The following is a 15975-nucleotide window of genomic DNA, read 5'->3' on the forward strand; positions in this document are numbered from 1 at the left end:
TCCTTGACTCAACAGTGCTCAGTGTATCTCTCCCTTGAGCACTTAAAATCCTTCAATTTAACAATTGAACACAGAGTAATTTTTTCCATAGCTTTCCAATTTATCTGGGGTACTACTAGAAGTCAGAAATCTTGAGGAAAAATAGTCTTCTTTTTCTCCCCTATGCCTAACACAGTGCTGTTCACATGCAGTAAAAGCTAACTGAATGATTTCTGAACATGTTTGAAGTAGTTCAACGTTCCTTCAGCAGGTTTTTTATCAAAACAATTCAAATCACTGGGTGCCATGAGGTTTTTAAAGAGAAAACTCCAGGGAATGTAAGAGGGCTTGGACCAGATGGGTGTTTGTTTCAATATGGCAGGGGAACATCTCCAATGCTGAAGGACTGCTTCTCTCCACCTCCTCCTGCGTAAACTCTGGCTTGTCACACCTTAATTATTTAACAGTCCCTGCCTGGTATGAAACCAGAAAAGATCGGCTCATTAATGTTCCATTCCAGCATACTTTCCAAAAGCCTTTAAGAAACTCATGAATATTTCATCATCTCCATCAGTGCCAGGAAGATGGCACCATTATCTGAGAGACCAAATGCTACTTGCTAGGTTTGCTTCCTTCAGCTTCTGACACAAAAACAGGGCACTTCCCTCAATGACCATTTCTATGAGTCCATACACATGAACAGGTGACATAAATGCAAAATAGAATCTGAAACACGGCAATAAATAAAAGAAAGCATTTGGGGGCTTCTTTCCTTTAGAGGCAAATGCCTACTTCAGATTGTGTATATAAACCCCGAACTCAGGAGTGATTAATAAAATTTAAACTGATTATTAGTGGCACTTAATGAAAGTAATACACACACACACACACACACACATCTTAATAGACAAGGGAAGAGACTCTAGTGCTTTTCTTTCCTTTTTCTTTTCTTTTTCTTTTTTTCTTTTTAGAGACAATACGTCAAGCCAAGAAAACTACTCTAGGGAGTGTGAATCTTTAATGCTATGTTTTCCCACCCTCTCCTTTCACACTCTTCCCTATATGCTCAAGAGCCATATGATTGGGGCCATAAGGAAGAGCTGCTTTACTCAAATATATCCAAACTGTGAGCCAATTTTGAAAATAGAAACTTAAAAAAAAAAGTATACCATAATTCAAAGTACCCAACGTCCACAATGGCCAGTGGATTATAAAAATATATAGGACATAATAATGATAAATGCTGTATTGTTAAATGAAATTATATTTTCCAATTATTCCATTGAAAACGTACATTTGACTCCTTAGAATTCCTGCAAAAGGCACAGGCATTATTTTATAGGTGAGAAAACTGACATGGTGAAGTTAAATAATTTGTCTCAAAAAAATGAATAGCTATCTGATGGTGGACCTAACTGTGAAATGCCTACCTTCTTATCAGTCCAGATCTCCTTCATTGAAACCATGTGCTGTATTCCTATGGGTTATTCCTTTTTTGGAGACTTAATGATAATATTCTCTGGGAAAGATTAACTCTCCAATATAAGTATTTAGAAGTTGAGTTCAAGATATAGTTCAAAATTGGCATGGAAAACTTTTAAATATCTCCAGCTAATAAATAATTTTTTCCATGATTTTACTATGTTTTTTGAAAATATCTGATCTCTAAGAACATGCCATTTAGAGTACAGCGTTGGGTGTGAATTCAGCAGCTCAGTACAACTTATTTGATTTCCTTATTAGACCATGTCCCTTTCTGTTTCTTTCCAAAGGTTTATTTTATTCTATTTTCATGAAAAAGACAAGTCATTATCTGCAATTTGAGAAAAGAAGAGACAATTAAAAAGAAGATTGACCATTACTAAAATAATAGAATTTCTGTATTATAACTGCAGCTAGCTGCCTGTACTGTAAAAATAAATAAGTAAATAAATAAATACAATCCTTGATGCAATCTCTGAAAATTAAAATTTGCTATGGTTTGAAATTATTTGTTTCCCTCATAATCAATTCAGTACTTTTACCTAGATCACCTTTCTTCCTTGGCCAGTCAGTTTTGCATATAGGCAGTTACATATAGCAAGTGACATCAGGTGATTTCAGCGACAAAGAGAAAGAGAATAGCTCTACCCTACTATGTAGCCCCCACCTACAAACTGAACAAGGTTACTGCTATGAGTAGTGGTACTTCTAAGATTCAGCAAGTGCAGTGTGGTTCCCAGAGCACCCTGAGATTGGACACAGATTCAAAGCCTTAAGTACCAACACTGCACAGTGAAAATGGTTTCAGGCAATTTGAATAGACTTCTCAGGTGGAGGTGTTCCTTAAATCCTCACTATCTCTAAACCAGGGGTGTCAAAAGTGCAGCCCACAATCCACTGTTAAATAGCCCGCAGCAAGTTTCAAAAGTATATTTAGTTTACTTAAATAAACCAGGTGAGGCAAGAACTACTTCACCTCGAGTGAGTGGGCCGGCTGTTTGTGTATTTTACTGCATATGGCCCTTGGTGAAAAACGCTGGAAAAAGTTTGGACACCCCTGCAACCATCTACCAATTAAATGCTTGATGGATGTGTTGTTTCTCCTTGCTGCCTGACTGCTAGCCTTTGATATATGTTTTAGAAGTTTGTGATGGTAGCACCTTACCTCTATATTAGTCAGGATAACAATAATGGCTACTAAAAAAAAAACAAAAACAAAAAAAACGCTTATGGCTTAAAAAATATCTTTCTTTCTTTTCCATCGATGTGAATAGAATCTAAAATGGTAGAACCGCATAATGGAAGGAACCCAGATCCCTGAGTTGCCACTAGGAAAACTATTTTCTTCATTAAAGTGTGAGGTGAGCTGCACAAATTCTATTTGGTTAAGCCACCGAGATTTGGAGGTTGTTTTAACAACTAGCATTAGTTTTCTAATAAGCTATTCTTTTGAAAATCCTACCTATTTCATTGAATACCGACATCATATATCCAGTTGCCTAACCCAGAAACCTGGACATTAGTTTGGCTTTACTTTTTCTTATTCCTTTCATCCACACTCTCACATAGTCGTTTTCATTTTAACTTCATAGATAGTATTTTAGAAATGTGTGCATTTGTTTGTACCACCAATACATAACCTTATTTCAGACTGTCAGTACTCTACACAGCCTCAAAGAGTTTATCCTCCACCCCAACTTCTGATACCCAATAATTCATTTTCCACATTGTACCCTGAGTAATTGTTTAAGAGTCCAGTCTGGTCATATCATTTCCCTGCTTAATATTTCTCAAGGGATTGCTATTGGCATAGGATACTGTCCTGATTATTTAGACCAGTTATGAAGACCTCTCATGACCCGGTGTCTGTTTTCCTCATCAGCCTGTATTCACCACTTGCTCTTCAACTTTCCGGTTTCTTCAATGCATCATCCTTTCCCATATCTCTGAGTCTTTGCATGTTCCCAACTTTTATATAAATCTCTCTCCATGACCCCATTGCCTCTTCCCCCTTGTTTTTCATTTTAAACTGTTCTTTTTCTTGGGTGTCTTCCATGACTCCCTAAAATAGATGGGTCATCTGGTTCATGTTGCATCATCATAGAAAATCAATCTCATCTTTAACTGCTGCCTTCTTATCTTTCCTAAACGCTACATTCCTCGTGGTCAGGGACGGGTTCTTAATCATCACTGTGTTCCGAGCACTAGGCTTAGTGCCTGGCTCAGAGTATGCTCTGTACATGTCGAATAAGAGAACAATTAACCCTCTCTTTGTATAAACAGTTACTTATGGCAAGGTCAGTGTAATTACATAATAGAGTCTTTAAAATCCCTACTGTTTATAAGGAGTCTTACCTGCTGCTTCAAAATTCAAAAGACCCCCATTATTTTGCATCTCTTTGATACTCAGAATATAGAAACGGCCTTGACTAGATAGGGCTAGCGGCCACATATCTAGGAAACAAAGCTAGAAATTTAATATAAATATTTATATTCTTACATTTCTATTCTATAGGCTAATTATCTGTTTTACAAATGTTGCCTATTGCTATACACATACACACACAAATAAACATAAATGAAATTACTTCTGCGTTTTTCAAATACAAGTGAATTTCTTAAGACTTGTATGAATACCTAGAGGCATATTCAGCAGATATATCCACATGAGCATAGTTCCAATCAAGGCAAAAGATTGGACTTAAAGCAATAATGAGCCCATAGAATCAAAATCGACAAGGAAATCCAATTCAATCATGCTTCAGTGTTTATCCTTTCAGTAGTCCAAATTTTACCCTTGACAATAACCAATGCAATCCTTATGGGCTTTTTTTTTTGTTTGATTTATCCCAAATACTGTTAACAAACTCATCTAAATGGGCTCATCTGAAATTCTGAGTTCTATTTAATACATTTTTTTTTTCATTGGAAACAAATTTCTTTGTGTCAAAAAAACTAAAGTGGGTCATTAAAGTAATTATTGTGACTACAGAATTTTACTGCCAAAATTACCTAAATAAATAATATTTACTGCAGCAAAAGCAAGCTTAATCTCTTTTCACTTACTTTCAAATGAAAAGTAAGAACAGCTAGCTATTTTCCATATACAAAAAAGTCTAATTTCAGGTAGATATGATGGTTTCTATTCATGAGACCTTCATTGCTTTAGTCCCATGGTGTAGAATGCTTCTAAAGGATATCCATATTTGTTGTCTTATTTTTTTCATATTTAATAACTTTACCCTAATTTTACAATTATGGAAACTACATAAGATGGCTATGCTCTTCTGTGTCTGGACTTGCTGCATGTAACAGTACACTCTTGCCAGATGCCCTGGTATTCATTCTTTTGGTTTCTTTGGAGGCATACATAGCTCTTGAAGCACCATGCTTGTATTCAAATCTGCTAATCTTGTCAATTGGAAAGGTTAAAAAATTGTCTGTAAAAAAAGAAAAAAAATCAAATCCAAACATGCCTGGTGGGTAGTTTTGGGGGTTTAGTAAAGGGCTTCCCTTTTACTCTATGAATGACCTGGCCATGCTTGAAAAAGGCTCAAATCCCTTCAATCAGGGTCCAATCTTCTTTCTACTCCTACATGTACAATTGAAAACGCGAATGTCCAAAAGTGGAGGGAACTAGTGATTTACAACGTCTAGGATTTGAAAAACCATTATCAGTTTCTAACGAGCATTTAAGTAGGAAGAAGAGAGAAAATGAGGCCACTGGACATGGCAAAGAGGGAGCAGCCAGGATACCAAAGACAAATTTAATCAATTCATAACTTTGAAGCCGATAACTCCTTCTCCACCTATGATTTAACCACTTCTGACTCTAGCTAATTTATAGTGGGTAGAGGAAAGATTTAGAATAAGTAGTTCTTTCTTCACCCCTCAAAGTTGAACATAGAGCCAGTCATTTATTTGCAATGGCAGGTAGCTTTTGGGTACCACCTACAAATTCAATCATTGCATGAGAAGTATCCTAAGTCATTCAGTAATGTCTCAGAAAAATTGGAAAAGTTCTTTGTCCTGGTTTTAGAATTTGTTAATGCTTTTTATCCTTGAAATGTTTACTTTAATCTAAGAAAAAAAAATGTGCTTTGTTAATTTTATTTGTCTTCAGAATCAAAGAGGTCAGCAAAGTAAAAAAAAAAAAAAAAAAAACAAAGCCAGGAGAACCCCCATTGATTAAACTTTGAGCATACAGCATACGAGGTCTGAAAATTAAGTTCACAAACTTGTTGCAACAATGTTGCTAACTTTTTTTGATGTCAGAGGGATTATTAATCATGAATTTGTATCAACTGGTCAAACAGTTAACTGAGTTTATTATTTAGAAGTACTGAAAGGCTGCGTGAAGAAGTTAGACAAAAACGACCCGAGCTTTTCACCAATTCATGACTTTTGCATCATGACAATGCACCAGCTCACATGGCACTGTCTGTAAGGGAATTTTTAGCCAGTAAACAAATAATTGTATTGGAACACACTCCTTGGTGAGTAAACCTAATGCACCCAATGACTTCCTTCTTTACCTGAAGATAAAGGAAATATTGAAAGGAAGACATTTTGATGACATTCAGGACACCAAAGGTAAGACAATAGCTCTGATGGCCATTCTAGAAAAAGAGTTCCAAAATTACTCTGAATGGTGGACTAGGTGCTGGCGTCAGCGCATAGCTTCCCAAGGGGAGGACTTCGAAGGTGACCGTCGTGATATTCAGCAATGAGGTATGTAGCACTTTTTTTAGAATGAGTTCGCAAACTTAATTGTCTGACCTCGTATATACCAAACTATGCACTTTACATACATAATATTTTAATTATCTTCAAAGACACTAAAAGGTAGATATTATTAGTCTCATTTTGAAGATCAACAACATAGTGAGAAAGATTAAGTGATCTCCTAGCCAAAGTCACATAATGAACCTATAGATTAGATCTCAGTTCTGTATGAATGTGATTAGATCTCAATTCTGTAAGAATCCCCTTGTGATCCCCTTGTAGATGGCAGCAACCACAGCTTGAAAGTAAGATCTGAATTCCATGGATCTGGTGCTTAGCGGGAATAGAAAGGAGCTAGAACAGAGCAGGAGGGTTCTAGCCTATTCTGAAAGCTACTCTCAGTCTCCCAATCAAGCACAGAACACAATACAGATGTAGCAAGGGAAGGACCTACAAACAGTAACACTGAAGTGTAATCCTAATTCTATAATCAAGACTTCAGGCTCTTTGATATAAATTCTGCTAGGGATGAGTGAACAAATGTTTATTCAATTGTATCTGAAACAGGGAACAAATAAGACCTTAGTTAGAGAGTCTCCTTCTGGAAGGACTTGCTATTTTCTGAAAAAGTACTTAGAGAGGGAATGAATGGAAGGAAATAATATCTTGAAGAGAATAAGAGCATATCAAATCAGGACATTCTGTAGGTTTCTTAGTGGTCTAGATTTTGAGTGACAAACCGCTCAGGCTTTCTGGGATCACATTTGGTTCTCTATAATGTCACAATGAAGGTTGGACTTTGCACAGATAAGTTAGACAACACATCATATTGTCATTCAAAGGAAGGCCAACAGCCTCTTATATCTTCATTTCTGGCCTCCTATTAGTGTTTAAATTCCCACCTAAAATACCATGCCTTTCTCAAGAGTCTACTGTTGAAATATTAATTCATGTTGAATGGGTAAAACCCAGATAGTCCCTAAACACCCCAAGGAACATTGGTTTGGAACCATACCCACAAGAGTATGCCCCAAGAGAGTGGAAAATATTTGTTTTTATTCAAGAGAAGAACAGAAAAGTATGGAGCATAGAGCCTTGACCAAGAGAGGAACATTGTGGTCAGAGAAGTGAATATCTCAACTTCCAGAACAATAGAGTAGAAGACTTCAAGAGAGGAACGTGCTTGGTTCTGGAAGGCCATTTGCAGGTGTTCTGAATAGTTAAAATGGAAAAGGAGGAGTGGCACATAAAGACAAGAAATATAGACCACTACCTTTGCTGCATTTGTACGCATCTTTCCACTTCAAAGTGTAAACCTTTTACAATCTCTTCATGGTCTGATAGAGCAAATGACACACAGTCAGATCTAAAAATCTGTTGATTTGAAATGAAATGCTAAATATCTATTTTGTGTTTTTTTTTTTTAATGAAATCCACTAACTACAGCCCCCATTAGATGATCAAAGTTAAACTTTATCCAAGTGTATTATCTAAGTACCATGGTAAGTCTTACTCTGCCACACAACTCTAGTTCAAAGAAGATCTGGTTTTTCGTAAGTACATTTTCTAAAAGAAATAGAAAAAATCACAAATAGAAACAATCACTGTTGAGTGCAAACAGCCTGGAGTCCTCAATCTAGCTGGCATTTAGAGTATCTCATTTGATCAAATAGATGATATATGAGTCATCAGACTAGCTCTGAAGAGACCTCATGATCATAACTCCCAGGAGTAGAGTGATTCCAAAATAGTAGCTCCAGAAAACCATCTATTTTGCTGTCGCTTGCAGACTGCATGTCACAGCAGTTCACCCTGTAATTTCCCATCTCTCAGCATGTACATCTGATGCATATTCAAGCACTCTACATTGTGGTTTCCTCATCTATCAAGAAACTGTTCAAACAAGGCCTATGAAGTAAAAACATCAGGCAACTACTGATTTGTAAAAGGAAACATATTTTGGGATCCTTTGTGAGCAGACAATTAACTACCTTTATTTTTTTTTTCTTCTTTTAAAATGTTTCCTGATCTTTGAAAAAGATGAGAATATAATTAAAACTGCAACGAGTGACTAGGTAATCAAGAATAACAAGAATAAAAGAGAGGAAACTGGAAAGAGGTATTATGTTAAATTAGAATCCAACCGGATTTCTAAATATAGTCTCCTGTCCTCTAAAAATAAAGGAACTGCCACATAAATTGTTGCCAGGTTTCCACATAGCTCTTCATTTGGGGGGGAGAGGGGGAAAACAACAATTTCAAGTATATGGTATTTATCATGTTCTGAGAGAGGAAAAAAAATGTATGAGCATCATATATATGGAAATAAACAAAGAGCAACCAAATGAGAAAAGCAAAGTAGATTTATTCAGAGCTTGCTATAGCAAAAGAATCAACTCCCATCACCTATGTTCTGACTGAGACTCAAAGAGCAGTAGAGAAGTGGGAAAGTTTCATAGTGGAAAAAGGGGAAGGCTTCAGGTAGGCCGTGACTGGAAGTTGCTGGCATGGGGGAAGTTGTAGGTAAGCAAATTAAAAGCCAGGCATCCTATGTGATTGACTGTTTCTGGTTGGTCCTAAGGTGAAAGTGGGGACAAAAATTAGGGAAGCAATTTTATGCATGTACCTTTCTGGCTATTCCTTTCCGTTCCTTGCCTTTTCCTGTTAATCTCAGCTGCTTATTAGAAAATCAGTTTCTCCAAACTTCACATTTGCCGCAGTGTGGGGCAAATGCTTGTCTATGGTGGTCATGCTAAGTCAGGAGAAATAGGCGATTCAATCATCAAGGCGGGAGCCTGATGCAGGAAGCAGATCACACAGGGAATGAACATACCAGAAGCCATATAAACGGAAATGAAAACAATAAGGATGAGGCTACCTGGAAAAGAGAGCAAGTCAAGGAGTCGATTACCTGTGAACCCAGTCAACGCCCCAGAGAGGTGCAGAGAAAACCAGATGTTAAAAAGTCCCATTAAAATAGTCAGTAAAGAGAACATCCCCAAAGAAAAGGCCAGAGAGCATTGCAGGTTCAATGAGTCCATAGCAAGGAGAGTTCCTCACGCTGCAGCTTCTTGGCCTAAGTCTTGGGTACCTCCAGCCCTCCTTGCATGCTACTCAAAGCCAGCTTGGGATGAACCTGTCCTGAAGATAGTGACCTGCCAGGCATGTTCCTTTCATGGAACAGATCCGGTGCTCCCAAAAGTGGAAAAAGAAAAAAAAAAATTCAAAACACTGATTTAATTAGAAATTTTCCCACTTGGCTAAATTCAGCTGCCACCTTAAGAAATGAAGAAAGGGATTATGCTTTTGGATATGAAGACATTAGAAAAGCTACCATCTTTTGAATTTCCTTTCAAAAAGAAACCAATCTTCCCCAATCCCTTTTCCAAACCAAGCTGTGTTATCACTAAGTGTTGCCATGCAGCAGCCTACCCATCTGTCTCCGTGTACCTGCCTCTAAAGAAAGGAGAGTCTGTGAGACGGAGCCTTTCAGGGACATTGCTTCACCTTTGTGTTTGCACCTTATGTCTCCCTGTTTGGCCCCCAAAAGATGGCTGGTCAACCCATGATGAGTAAGATTCCCCACGGGGGGTTGGGGGGCAACTCAAGCCAGGCACAGTCGAATGGGGACCAAAAGGAGAACCCACGGGTTCATAGAGGTGGGCACAGCCCCCCACCTTCCCCAGGCTAAGGAGAGCCTCTGCCTCTGTGGCTGCATTCCTTCCTACAACCTGCAGGGGAAGAGATTCAATGATATGCTCTCCATCTATTCACATGCATATAGGTTTTGTCCCTTGGGGAAGTACAAACATTCTGAGACTTAGGGTTCTGCTGACTGCAGGCAAGGATGATTGGCTTGACTCAGTTTCCTATTATGTATAGGATTCACAGATCTTGAGATTGACAAGCTTTATCTCTGTTACTTCCTCACCTAACTAATAAAAGCTAATGCATAGGCCCGATTCGGGGGTCCAGTCCTTGAGACTGGGGGTCCCTTCACCCTGCTTCAGCTTGATTCATGTCTACTGTCTTTTCTTAATCCTGCACGGCCCTCCTCCTTCCTCACAAACCTCATCGCACGGGATGTGGCAACTAAGGAATGTGATACTGAAGAGAGAGCTCCTACCTCCACAGCCCTAATTCTATTTACCTCTCATCATTTCTCCAAAACCGCGATGGTGGTGTTTTGAAGGTATGAAAAGGTAACTTCATATGAGATTTCTTAAAGTACTCTTACTACTTTGGGTGAATATTTTTCCCCCACCCACAATACCCCATTCTATTTCTAATATAAGGATACTTTATCAAATTTTAATAAGTTTATAACATATTATGAAAAAGCACACAAAAATGTACAGCTCAATAGATTATCACAAAATGAACAACTGGATAAATATCCAGGTAAAGAAACCGTGCCAATGATACCCTAAAGCCTCCCCGTGTACAATGCTCCTGCCTTATCACTATTCTCTTACTCTTTCTTAAGGAAAAGTTTGCTAACATCCGCTGTACAGTTTTCCATTACCTGATACACAAAATTATCTTTACTATTTAAAATTTAATCTTTACTATTACTGATAAAATATTTGTGATTTTTTTTTTAAGTTGGGGCCATTAAGAGTAAAGTTGTCATAAGCATTCTTGAACTTATCTCTAGGTTCATTCTTGAACCTAGTAAATAGTGCAAAAAAGGTTTTATAAGTGACTGTGACAATTAACATTTCTATCAGCAATATACGAGGTTTGACAATTAAGTTTGTAAACTTGTTGCAACAACGTTGCTAATCTTTTTTGATATCAGAGGGATTATTCATAATGAATTTCTACCAACTGGACAAACAGTTAACCATGTTTACTATTTGGAAATGCTGAAAAGGCTGTGTGAAAAAGTTAGATGAAAACGACCTGAATTTTTTGCCATAAATTCCTGGCTCTTGCATCACGACAATGCACCAGGTCACACAGCACTCTCTGTGAGGGAGTTTTTAGCCAGTAAACAAATAACTGTATTGGAACACTCTCCCTACTCACCTGATCTGGCCCTTAATTACTTCTTTCTTTACCTGAAGTTAAAGGAAACATCAAACTATTGATGACATTCAGGACCTCAAGGGTAGTACGACGATAGCTCTGATGGCCATTCCAGAAAAAGAGTTTCAAAATTGCTTTGAGGAGTGGACTAGGTGCTGGCATCAGTGCATAGCTTCCCCAGGGGAGTACTTCGAAGGTGACTGTAATGATATTCAGCAATGAGGTATATAGCACTTTTTCTAGGATGAGTTCGCAAACTTATTGTCCATTCTTACATACAGAGAACCTTTTTACTCTCCAATGAATTTTATCCAATCTGCTCTGTGTACAGTGGTATCTAATTCTGGTTTTAATTTTAGGTTTGTATTTTTATTGGTTATTGAGATATCTTCTTTTATGAAGTACCCATCCCAGATTTTGGTCCAATTGTTATTATGCTGTCTCTTTTTTATTGAGTTATAGATTTTATATATTCTGGATTCATACCCTTCAACACATATATGTATTATAAATATCATCCACGTGGTGGTTTACCTTTTAATTTTAAGAAAAATGCTAATGTAGTTATACTTTATCAATCTTTTCCTCTATGTATTATGCTTTCTATCGACCATAATGCTTTCTACAGACTATTTTTTATCTGCCTAAAAGTTATGACAATACATGACAGTATTCTCTAATATAAATTATTGAAGCTTTATTTTTTTAAGTTCAACATTTAAACTACAACCATCTATGTGACACGAATTTTTGTGTATATTGTAAGGTAGAGCTCAAGGTTTACTACTTAAAAATATGTACAAATATGTCTAATTGTTCTAGCATTATTTATTAGAAGACTATCCTTTACCCCACAGGTCTGTAGTGCTAACTTAATTTTAAATCAAACATTCATAGAGACAAGTATCCGCTACCAAACTGGCAGAATCTACTAAAGTTAAATGTATTCACATATTACAATCTAACAATTATACTTCTAGGTGTATAACCAATAGAAAAGCATATATACACATATTTATAAAAGGCATGTATAAAAACATTTCAAAACAGTATGGCTTTTAATAGGTGAAAACTGGAAACAAGCTAAGTAATCATCAACAGTGGAACAAATAAATATATTGTATGAATTTATTTACCATGACTATCCATACAATGAAAATACTAACCAATAAAAATGGTGAACTACAGTAATATATTTCAGAAACAAAGCTTATGACTATAACGTTAGGCTAAAAGAGTCAAAAACATATACTGTATGATTCCTTTATCTAAGATATAAAAACAAGTAAAATGAATCTGTTGTTAAAATTAAAAAAATAGCTACCTTTGGGATAATAGAGTATACAATTATGAATGGGAAAGAGAACAAGTGGGATTATCAATTACTGATAATGGTCTCTTTCTTTACTGCATTTTTTATATTAAATTTATTGGGGTGACAATAGTTAATAAAACTATATAGGTTTCAAGTATACAATTCTATAATACATCATCTATATAGTGCATTGTATGTTCACTACCCAAAGTCAAATCTCCTCTGTCACCACATATTTGATCCCCTTTACTCTCTTCCCCGCTCCCCTTACCCTCTGGCAACCACAGACAACTAAACAGTTGTCTGTGTCTATGAGTTTTTGCTTGTTTGTTTATCTTGTTCGTTTGTTGCTTTCAGTATTACTGCATTATTTTTACATGGTTCATTTTGTGAAAATTCATTAATCAGAGTACTTACAATTTGTATATTATTTTTCTGTATCTATGCTATATTTTAGTAAAAAGTTTAGTTTAAAAAATCAGTAAAGTATAAAACAAATATTTTCATGTTGATGTGGCATGTATCTGTTTTGAAGAAATAGGAACACTGTGATATAGATGAAAGAATGCAAGAAAGTCTTCAGGAGGTAAGGCTTTTCTTGTGGCTTTGTCATTAACTAGTTTGCAAGCTTAAAAAAAAAGTCCCTTGGCCACTCTGGAATATTGTGTTCTCATCTGGAGAGTGCAAGGCATTGAACCCTCAAAGGTACTTCCAGAAAGTATATGCTAACATTACATTTACCTGGATAACTAGAGCAGAGTTGCACATTTTATGCCTGTGCCCATGGGAACTCTAATTTTTATTTCTGTTTCTTATGCATTTTCTGTTAGTTTTCTTGTTGGCCTATCTCTATGGGCTTTTCCCATAATAGCTTTCATCTTGGAATAATCAAAAGCTAGTTAAGAAAAACCAAAACAAAACTTCAGTGTTTCTCAGTGACATGTGTGCCTGGCCATCTGGTCCCATCACAACTATGGCAAGATGATGCTTTCTAGATCTTATTAATTCAGTGCATGTCTTTCTTTGAGAAGTTGGATGGTCATATGCAATTTCAACTTTCCTGTCAACACTCACAGGGAACATTTAGCCCTTTTAAAGTATAGCACATGGCCATCCCTTCACTATATTTAATGATGGGGCAGCGTTCGGTAGACTAGAGGATGTTTTTTAAGTACATCAAAATAAACACTTAGAGAGCAATCTTCTCTATTCATTACCATGATTTAGAGCCATGTATCCATCCAAACAAGATTAATGTCTGTTCTCATGCCCTTACACCGGTGTAATAACTTTCTATCTGAGTCATGGCCCCTGATTTCTCTTTGATCCAATCCATCTTGTACTATGTTGGCTTGTTAATCTTCCCAAAACACAATTTTCAAAACTGTTCAGTAGCTTCTGATTATTTTACTTATATCAGACCTCCTCAAATTTTAGCAAGCTAAGATCACTAAGGGGTATGTACTATTTTAAGAGGCAAATTCCACATCTCCTACTTGAGAAATTGATTTGGTTAGTCAAGAGCAAGATTCAGAAATCTACACTTGTTTGCCTGTCCAATTTAGGGCAAGATGGGAAATCCTGGCATTTTGGGAAAAAAAGCTTGTTATAGACATTTTTACAGAAGCTTCTCTGTCCTCTGAAAGTGGAGGAATAATGTAAAAATGAATTCTGTTTTTGCCAAACACCGAATACTGAATCTATATGCTGCCAAGAAGTTATCTCCCTCAGCAGGTTCTTCTGGATAATTTTAGAACTTTCCCTTATGTACTGCAATAAAACTTGACCTGACTTGGAACATAGCAAAAAAATAAAATAAAATAAAAATAAAAGTAAAAGCTAAAATCAACAAGGAGTGTGACAACAGGGTCTCAGGGTCTGGCTGTTTCACAGACTTTTTTCTTAGATGTTCAGATAAGAAACTTAGGACAATTTCCCAAAAAGTAACAGAGGTCAAGCAGTTGTTACCTGCAGCTCCTAAGTCACCCCTTCAGAATAGTCTTTCAGGAAGATCTAGAGTTCATTTGATGCTATCAGAGCAGATACGAAACCCTCAGGCTCCTACAGGAACAGCTCTGTAGCTCTGGGAATAATGGGTTAATGAATGGAAGCTCCATTAGAAATCAGCAGAGAGGCATTAGAGACAAAAATGTTTTACTCTTTGGAGACATCTATTCTCTTAGCCCACAACCCAAGGAAATTACCTACACGTCATTATTTCACATAATACAAGGAAAAATAGACAGGGGAAAGCGTATTTTACTATAAGCATCATGAGAAGGGAGAACTAGATCTCCCATAAAGAAATGAAGTGGGGAATGAAAATAATCAAGATGTATCATATTATTCTACCTATACCACCCATTCCTCACCAATATGCCCCACCAATGTAACACTTTCCTTTGCAAGTAAATATTAACTCTTGTTCTGCACATGCTCGTTATTTCATATATTTACTATGTATTTACACAGGCTCTTCCTTTTGCCTAGAATTCCAAACTGAGTGCCTACTCATCCTTCAGACCCCAGTTCAAGCTCTCCATTCCCAATCTAGCCTTCTCAGACCTATTAGAAATAATAGGTAATTTTCATCTCTGTCACCTATTGCTAGCATCTTAGCATTTTTGTACTTCAATGTGCTACATATAACACTATACTAGGATCTTTTGTTTTCCTAACCAAACTGACACTTAAGGATAGAGTCTAAGCCTTTATCACCCATACATCCCTTTCCTATGAAAATACAGCATGATGTATTTATTGAATTAAATGGAATTGAAATAATTCAGAGAGATAGCAAGTTCATTATGAAACATTCAAGGAGTAGCTGGGTGTTCAGTTCCCAGCTAAAAGGGTAACACTGTGGGAGAAACATAAATAAATATTGTATCCTCTACAATGGCTAAGACAGGGGACATATAGATGGTTTTCAAAAACGGAACGACTATATAACTGATATTGTACACAATGACATTGCGAGTTCACTTAAATTGGCCAGAGAATAAAAAAATAAAGGGCAAATTCACCAATCACTATGCCACTAAAGTAAAAGACACATTTAGTCAGAAAGGATAAAATTACTAAAGCTTTCATCTTAAGATAATAATAACTCACGTATATTGCTCATTTAGAACAGGTTGGGCACTATGCTGAATATTTCAAATGCATTATCTCATTTAATACTCACAATAAGCTTATGATACAGGCACTGTTACTTTCTTCATTCAGAAGTAACTGACAGTATGATGGCATAGCTCACTCAAAATCAAGTAGCGTTGGGGTTTACAATGAAGAAATGTGACTAAAAACTGTACACAAAATAATTATGTCACACAACGTATAATAGGATGAGGTTATTGAAAAGAAAGGTATGGTCCAATGTAAATTATGAAATTTTTTTCATATCAAATGAAATTATTAAAATGCTCTTTGAAAACTCTCAG

At 36.5% G+C, this 15975-nt stretch overlaps 1 pseudogene across 1 annotated transcript in view; it reads left to right on the forward strand.

Moving 5' to 3' along the window:
• Nucleotides 1-9054: 9054 nt before the first annotated feature.
• LOC308509834 (small ribosomal subunit protein eS8-like) overlaps nucleotides 9055-15975 on the forward strand; it is a 69400-nt pseudogene continuing 62479 nt past the window's right edge. The window contains exon 1 of the transcript in view: nucleotides 9055-9348. The product of the transcript in view is annotated as a small ribosomal subunit protein eS8-like (transcript). The remainder of the gene's footprint in view (nucleotides 9349-15975) is intronic.

This window comes from Rhinolophus hipposideros (genome assembly GCF_964194185.1).
Source record: "Rhinolophus hipposideros genome assembly, chromosome: 17".
In the NCBI taxonomy this organism is placed as follows: domain Eukaryota; kingdom Metazoa; phylum Chordata; class Mammalia; order Chiroptera; family Rhinolophidae; genus Rhinolophus; species Rhinolophus hipposideros.